The sequence below is a fragment of the Anguilla anguilla genome, chromosome 2 (assembly GCF_013347855.1).
Source record: "Anguilla anguilla isolate fAngAng1 chromosome 2, fAngAng1.pri, whole genome shotgun sequence".
Classification (NCBI taxonomy): Eukaryota; Metazoa; Chordata; class Actinopteri; order Anguilliformes; family Anguillidae; genus Anguilla; species Anguilla anguilla.
This window is the reverse complement of record NC_049202.1, coordinates 33,384,947-33,393,398: the sequence shown is the minus strand read 5'-3', so window position 1 is coordinate 33,393,398 and position 8,452 is coordinate 33,384,947. Positions and strand designations below refer to the sequence as shown.

General features: G+C 38.4%; 1 long non-coding RNA gene across 1 annotated transcript; it reads left to right on the top strand.

Annotated features, from left to right (window-relative positions):
* Positions 1-6,487, top strand: LOC118221902. The gene is made up of 2 exons (XR_004764213.1): positions 1-127; positions 5,983-6,487. It is a non-coding gene; the product is annotated as an uncharacterized LOC118221902 (long non-coding RNA).
* The last annotated feature ends 1,965 nt before the right edge of the window (positions 6,488-8,452 follow it).

Below are 8,452 nucleotides of genomic sequence, written 5' to 3'. Positions count from 1 at the left end.
GCGACTGCTTTGGGATTCTACCACCAGCCGATTTCACCCGTCTAACCTCACACAACAAAGCTGTTTAAGATGGCACTATCCAGGGGAAAGAGGATAGTGGAACTGGTGTTGAAAATAAAATACCCAGGTAGGCTATGTAACGATGACATTAAGCGTTGAGAAACTAGCAATCACATTATAAAACACCTGTCAGCCTCGCTACATATGCTGACGGACAGGCGATGTTTAGTTAGCTAGCGTTAGCTTACCTGCTCCCTGAAAGCTGTAACATTATCATCTGTAACTTCACACTTCAAGATTCTTTACAATCTAGCCTACGCATTGTGGATATTCGCCATGAATACGAGTGCGGAGAAAGAAGTGCATGTATCCACATATAATGTTGATTAAAAATGTGCACAATTTCGTACTGCAAATTAAAATGAATGTAGGCTATAAGACCTAGGCTACTCGCTAAAACTGCCTATTTGGGGAGAGCTGGCTATATATGGTAGTATTGAGTAGCCTATTTTGTGGATTAATTGTATTGATACTCAAGGAAAATAAGGGAAGTTTCTGCCACTGCAAAACGGATTTTTCTAAATCGCATTCATCATTTAATCTCCCTAACACAATGCGAAGAAGACTTTCCAATTGATTAGTCAGATCGTTTGCTAATCATGCTTGCTAATCACTGAAAATTAATTAAAACAGTTTGAGATCAATGATTAGTTTAAAGGAAAGTTTTGCGCATTAAAACATGTAATATAATAAACAAATTTTACTGTGATTCAGTGTAGCCTTGTATTTATTCATTGTGTGAAATAGTAAAGACAAGGATAATGAAAATTATTAATGCGATTGTCATCAAGGCAACAACAGTGGTGGCGGAAGAAATTGAAAGATGATGATGCAAAGTTTAATTGATAGGAAAATAATTATCTAGATAGGTGAATAAGTAAAAAAGTGAAATGAAATGATATTAAGACTAAAATATGACGTCTAAAATTCTCAATTTGTCCAGACTTAATTAAACATGCACAAATCCATAAGTAGAGTTGTTAAATATTGTTAAATACAATTATAACAAAATCAGTGTCAAAATAGTTTCTGTTCACTGAAAACACAATATAAAAGCTGAGAACATTGTAGTTACTGCACTTTGGTTTTGCATTGCTCTTAGAACCATTTAAGGCAATGCAAAGGCAGAGTGCAGTAACTACATTTTTGGGGTCAAAGGTCAAATCAGCCGTCATGGTTTTTGGGCATAAAAATTACCTCATGAATACATGTACAATTAGTGCAATATCACTGATATACCTATAACCCATTTGGCTGGCCAGTTAAAATACTTTAAAGCCATTTTTCCCAGTTTTACCCTTTGCGTAGTTACTGCAGTAGGCTTTGTAGGGCAGAATAGTTATTTCTCCATGGGAATTAATTAAATATGGGATGTTAATATTTGGCAGCATGCCTGCTCTATATGTCGAGCAGCCAGAAAAACACAAAGCACTAAACATAAAGAAATACACTCTAAATAAGTCATCTTTGTGATCTTCCACAAAAACGAACGTTATATTCATCCACACTCAAACAGGGCCAAGTTATTGTGTCCCTCAAGGATCTATAATTGGACCCTTGTTATTCCTTATTTATATTAATGACTTTACTGCTGTGTCTTACATACCCATTTGATTTTATCTCACAAAAACTTTGATTCACTAATTATGAGGTCAATTGTGGCGTGGTAAAATTTTCTGAATGGTCCAGACAAATAAGTTATGTTTAAATATTTTTAAAAATCAAACTTTATCATATTAATGGGTAAGAATAAAACATACTACAGATCAAGTGCTATGATTTAAATTGGTGGGGATTACACAATCCAGGTTTCATCCACTAAATTGCTTGCAGTTTATGGTTTATGAAAACTTGTTCTGGAAAGATCACATCCGGTTTATCAGTATTAAAGTAATGTAATCCAGTGGTATCATCAGAAAACTGAGTGGCTTAGTTAATCAGACTTGCCTCCACAATATGTACTACAGTTTAATTTGCCCATTTCTCATTTACTACAACATTATCTGGGCAAGTACATATGCTGCCAATCTACATAAATTCACTTCACTCAAAAGAAATTTGCACGGCTAGCCACCTTTTCTGATTACTCACCACCATCTGCCCCTCTGTTTAAGAAACTTGATATCTTTTTGATTTAAAACATTAACATACTTCAACCATGCAAATTTATCTACAAATACACTTAGCTTTCAAATTTGCTGCCCAAATCATTCAATGGATTCTTTGAGATTAATTCCCAAATTCACTCACACTCACTCACATACTCATGATTGTTTTTTTGTTTGTTTTTTTTTATTTTTTTTTTAAAGATTTGTTTTTTATTGTATATCGTATAATTTGACTTTCTCAGTGAGCTCATTTTATAAGCCCATTTGGGATTCAGACCTCTCTACCACCCATCATTTTGTTTAATATTGTATTCATTGTTCTTTTTTGTTTATGCAAATACATAAAACCCAACAATATTAATTATGTTATCTCACATATAATGTGCTGGAGTGCTAAGCCAAAACAAAAAAAAATTGTGTCACTGTCCAAATAATTTGTATTAAACAAAAGAGTGAGAAAGAGAATGAAGGAGAGAAAGATTGAAACATATTGATAGAACATAAAACATTAACAATAGCATTAAATAATCCAGAATTTACATTCAGAAAACAGAGTAACTCACCTGCAGTCCCCTGCCTAAAGTTCTGCTTGAACTTCATAGATGAATAAAATACCTCACTCATTGCGGCTAATGAAACACTTTAACCATTGAGAGAGAAGAAGAAGAAGAGATGCAGAACTAGCAGGAGAATGCAGAAATTCAGATATTTGGTTAATATTTTGTCATTTTTCACATGCAGATATCTGCCCCCTTCTCCCTCTCTCTGTCCGTCTGTCTCTGCCTCGGTCTCTCTCTTTTTGCTATCTTTCTTTCTATATACAGGAAGAACAGATAACCATTTCTATAAATAGCTCATACAATAGCTCAATAGCTCATTTTGCTACAGTAGGAAAATATTATAAAATATTACAAAGGCGGGATAAATAACCATATACGTTTCTGGATTTCATGCCAGCATCTCATAATTATTTGAATGGCTCAATTATTTGTATTTATGTTTGGTTACTGAGCTACTGGATGATGAAGACTGTTCTTGTGTCTTTTTATGTCACTATATGAAGCTTTTTTATCATGATCTAATCCAATGATTCCCAGCCTCGGTGCTGGGGTGCCTGCTTGCATGCTGGTTTTCACTCAATCGCAGTTGCAATCCCAGAATTGTAACAATCCGTACATTTTCTTTAATTAGATGTATTTCATGTTTAGACTGAATATTTACCCTCTTAAGACATATTTTGTCAGACATAGTTCTTCCTGTCATGTAGAATAAACATCTCATGTTCACATTGTGCTTATTATAGCAATTAATTACATAAAAATACACTCTCAGAAATAAAGGTACACAAGGGTACTAATTCTGTACAAGTACAAAACTGTACCTCTAAAGGTACTAGTGACAAGTGATTTTACCTTTCTAGGTACTGAATGGTACCTTCATTCCGGTAAAGGTACAGTTCTGTACCTTCAATGGGATCCAACCAGATCCAACCAGTGTCGCCTGTGTGACGTCAGTCAGTTGGCACCTGGGCCACACCAACTATAACACTTCCTATTTACTGAATAAAAAACGGTTGTTATGAAAGTAACGTTATGTACATACTCATTCATTGTCTAACATTAGGCTAACTTAAGCTGTCTTTACACTGCTGAGCCAGGTTAAAATGCTGTAGCAGACCTGGGGTAGAATTAGTGATGATCAATTTCCACAAACGTTCTTTATCTACCTTTTGCCCGGTATGAACATCTTTACACTGCAGAGAAGAATCGGCGGGATTCGCTGTGGCTCGTGCAATCATGTCTCGTGCACTGCACAATAAACATGGTCCTTCTCGTGAATGCTTGTTCGTGATATTTTTGAAAGAACTGCCTCGCAAAAGGTTACCCCTGGTGTTTCTGGTTTTGCTAGCTAAACTGTTCAAGAATAAAGCTGAGCTAGGTGTTAAATTAGCAATCAGAACAAGAAGAATAAAACAAAAACAAAGGAGATTTCATCAAAAAAGGGAATCAAGGCGGGAGGAACATATGAGGAAGCGTAATAAAATAATAACAACGCTACTCCATACTGCCGTATTTTTTTATTCAGTTTTCTCCGGCTTGACATCTTTACACAGAAATTAGACCTGGCTCTGCTCCACCTATACCCCGGGGTTAATTCTCTGTGTACAGACGGCTTTATTCCGATCATTATAATATATTGATGAACTTGATGGCAATGTAAATAACAATAACGCTAAGGCCAGTTCAGATCAATGATTCGCAACAAGACAAAGCGGTTTTAGAATGTTGCAGCGAAAACTGCAGTGGTGTGAACTGGTTAGTTGCAGAGAATCTGAAGCCGTTGCCTGGGGTCTCAAAAGACCCACTTTGTCAAATCGTCAAGTGCAGTTTTAGAACGTTTACAATCAGACGTCTTGGAATTTTGCAAGTTGCATCCAGTCTTGTTGCGAATCACTGATCTGAACTGGCCTTTAGTTAGCTGCATTGCAAGGCAACAAGGTAGTGTTGCATTCGAGAGACGCTTTGCGAGGTGGGTACTCGTCGGTAGCTTTAGCTAGCATTTTTTCTAATTGTTAGCTGACATTAGATTCTGTTAATTACATTAGCTAGCTAGTTAACACAATGTTACCTGATGTGAGAGATGGGTACTGTGCGCAACGTTGTCTAAACTAATGTTGCCTTTCTTGATATGGTCCGGCAGCTAGCGTTAGCTGTGCAAATAGCTATGTAATTTAGTAACGTTACATTGTCATCAAATGTAAAACGAAATCTACATCAACAAATAATAGGACCTCTCATGTTACACAAAAACGTTTTAGGGTTCCATAACCGCCGCCCCCCCACCCCCTTCTCAGACACCGGAAAAAACATTACGCCGCTCACACACAAGTGGGTTGAAGAACGAGCCTGTTGCGTTAGCTTCGTCTACCCTCTCTGGCGGACCAACCACTGATGGGTGATGGAAAACGCGTCACTAACTGTGCGCCGCTTGTGATTTTTTCCCGGGAATGTCGCCACAGACACCCAGTTCTTTAATCATAATTTATAATAATAATATAAGTTAATATAATAATAGGCTCAATCACCATTGTGTTACCTAATTCGGCGATAGATAGTGACTTAATAGACATTTATTTTAATGAAAATCTTTTATAATTTTTCTTTAAATTTATTAACACAATGCTGGTTTGGCTTGCTATTTGCTTTGACTTTGAATTCATAATTCAATTATTTTTAGTGGCCACCTTGTCCACACTTTAATATAAGGGCCTTATTTATTCAACTCAGTCCTTATTTTGATCAGTTAAATTACTTTGTTTCCTTGTTTGCAAAACGTACAAAATGCACAAAATGTAATCATGGGACATTTATTCTACACATATTCATAGCTATTTCTGACATAATGCAGCTGAAGAGGGCTAATAATCCCTCTAAACATGAAAAGCACCTAATTAAAAAAAAAAAAAAATTAACTACTTACTAAAATTCTGTGATTGCAATTGTGATTGGAATGAAAACCATCATAGACATACGGGCCCTGGGACCAAGGTTGAGAACCACTGGTCTAATCATATAAATCAGGCTCTCCTTGTCGGTGGGACTTTAAACCTGCGGCCTAAAGGCTGTAAATTCAAAGATGTTGTACTGTAGATGAGCCTTGTCTTTTTATCTATGATCCAAAGACGACTGTTTAGGTATCTAGCCATGGTCCTACACTAATGCTTTGCTTTTTTTGTTAACAATATCTTTTATAATACCGTACATGGCTCACTGTCATGCACAATCTGAATGTTAGAGTTGGTATTGTTTTGCAGCCAACAGGAAGAAAGCAGAGTGGAGGGGAACTGGGGGGGGCAGCCTCCCCCAGACTACACCTCTGCAGAGGAGCTGGCCCTCTCCAACAACGAAGCTCAGCCCTTAATGGAGGGGATCCAAGAGGGGGTGTGCTCCGACCCTGGTGCTGGCAGCTCCAAACAGGGTGTGACTGAGGTGATGCTCACCACCTTGGATACTGGACCGGTACATGCTAAAGTTATTCCTCCCTCATTTACAGTTCAAGGGAATACTGTGGTGTTTTAAAGCCTAGCTCAAATACCATGACATCTGCAGAAAGAGATACCTGTTCAAGGTTCATGGTTATGTACTCGCAACACACTATTGTTTTCTGGCCATATAATGAATTTACTTAATGCAGAACACTCAAATCTGTTCTCAAGTGGAGGTTAATAACAAGTGATGCAGTGTGCCAGGGAACACCACAAACGCATGAAGTAGTTCTCTAAGGCCAAATGGCACGGCAGTCTATTTGTTTGCTGATTTTTTTTTTATTTTTATTTTTTTTTATTTTTATTTTTTGCATCACCAACAGCATACATGTATGAGCCATATGAGCCAGTGGCGAAGAAGCACAGAGTTTTGTGACACTGTAAGGGTGAAGTCTCTTGGCATGGGCCACATACAGGTTGAGAAGCCTGCACAGATACATGATTCTGTTTGCAGAGAATCGGTATCATTCAATTGTGAAATCATTTTCATAATTTGTGTTTGAGTAGTAAGGTGAAGGAGTGGGTTGTCAAGACAAGGGGATTGGGGATATCTGCACATAAGAGGACCTAGCATAATTCCAGACACAATTGAGTAGAAAGAGCCACAAAAAAAGTGAAAAGCTAAATTCAAGAGACGTGGCACTTCCTTGACCTATGACGGAAGGCTTCTTTTTATGGGACATTGCCTTTCACTATGCTTATTTTGGACGAAGTGCACACAGCACTGGGCAGGGCAGCAGGGTTAACACAAGCTTAAGAAATGTAATGAAAGAGCAGACAATCAGCCAATCTATGTCAAAAGCGCTGATGATGAAACCCATCTATTGAGAGGGTCTGCTCATAGGAGATTATTAGTCATGATGAAGATTCAGCGTGAATGGCTTCAAGTAGCTCAGCGATGAAGCTGTGCTCCTGGGGCTTAGCCAGCCAAGTCAGGCAGATGAGCAATTCTATTTTTGTATTGTGGTAAACAGCCACACTTTTGGGGGGGGGGGAAATATTCTCATGAATTGGGCTATTCTAATGCAGATACCCGCATGTTCATTGGTCAAATGCAGAAAGCCTGGGTGTTTTAGCACAGGTTTCAGAAGGGTCATTTGATGTCACGGAAATGGCACGCCCAAGCGTTTGAAACAGATGTGACAGACCAGTCAGATTGTGTTAGATTGTGAACAGATATAAGCAGTACACTTGTTTTCCCATCTGTGTTTTATTTTAGGTGTTGCTTTGTTGCCCACAAGTTGTAAAAAAAAAGTGTGAACTCTGTTTTGTTCACACTTTCTTCTGGTCTGTTTGTATACTGTAATAATGTGGCAGACAGATGGAGCAATCACACAGTTTCTACGTGACACTTAAAGCTATACATGCAAAAGTAAAGGTGAACCCTTTCAGCACAGTCAAGCACAATATTTATTTTCACAGTGTGCGTTATGCTCACATGAAATTCCTGGCTTATTTCCTAGCATTGTTCAGTAGCTGTGTTTAATCTATTGCTCTGATAGCAATGAGTTTATAAGTCTCTCATCCTCCATTAGCATAGCTGTTACTGAGCACACGGTCTATTTTTTACATTGCAACATTATCACTAAGCAGATGTTCTTATTAAGACTTAAAACAACTACTGATGTGTAGCAGAGCATCAGTCTCACAGATAGACCAGTGGTACGAACAGCAGTGTGTGTCCATCCATGCATTCTCACCAGGCACAGTAACTGCACAGTCTGCATCTTGGTACTGTGTCCGACTGTCAAACCAGAAATGATCATCTGGCTGTCCACTTCTCCAGAATCTGTAAGAGGAGCAGAGAGCCTCGAATCAAATCCAGATCATGCCAGTGCCAACTGTGGCTCCAAAGGGTGACACAATTGGCAACTCTGCAAAGCCCTATGGAGCTACCAATCCAGGCGGGTTCAATCACGTAGGGGTCTGTGTTTCATTGCTTTTTAGCAGCCCACTCTGATTCACTGGATGCATGTGGACTGCATGCCCAAGCAGCATATAAAAGTTCTTCCTCCAGTTGCACTACATGAGCTAAGTAGCACTGTGGCCTACAGTGTGAGAAGCAGGCTGGTGATGCCACATGTCTCAGAGGAGAATTGTGTGTCTACACTCTGCTTAATCAGCAGATGGGACTGTGTATGAATATAGCAGTTAATTGGACATTCCAAATTAGGAAGATTAGCCATGTTCAACATTTGGTGTCTTAACTTTGATCCCTTCGCGGAAGCCCCTTGGTGGT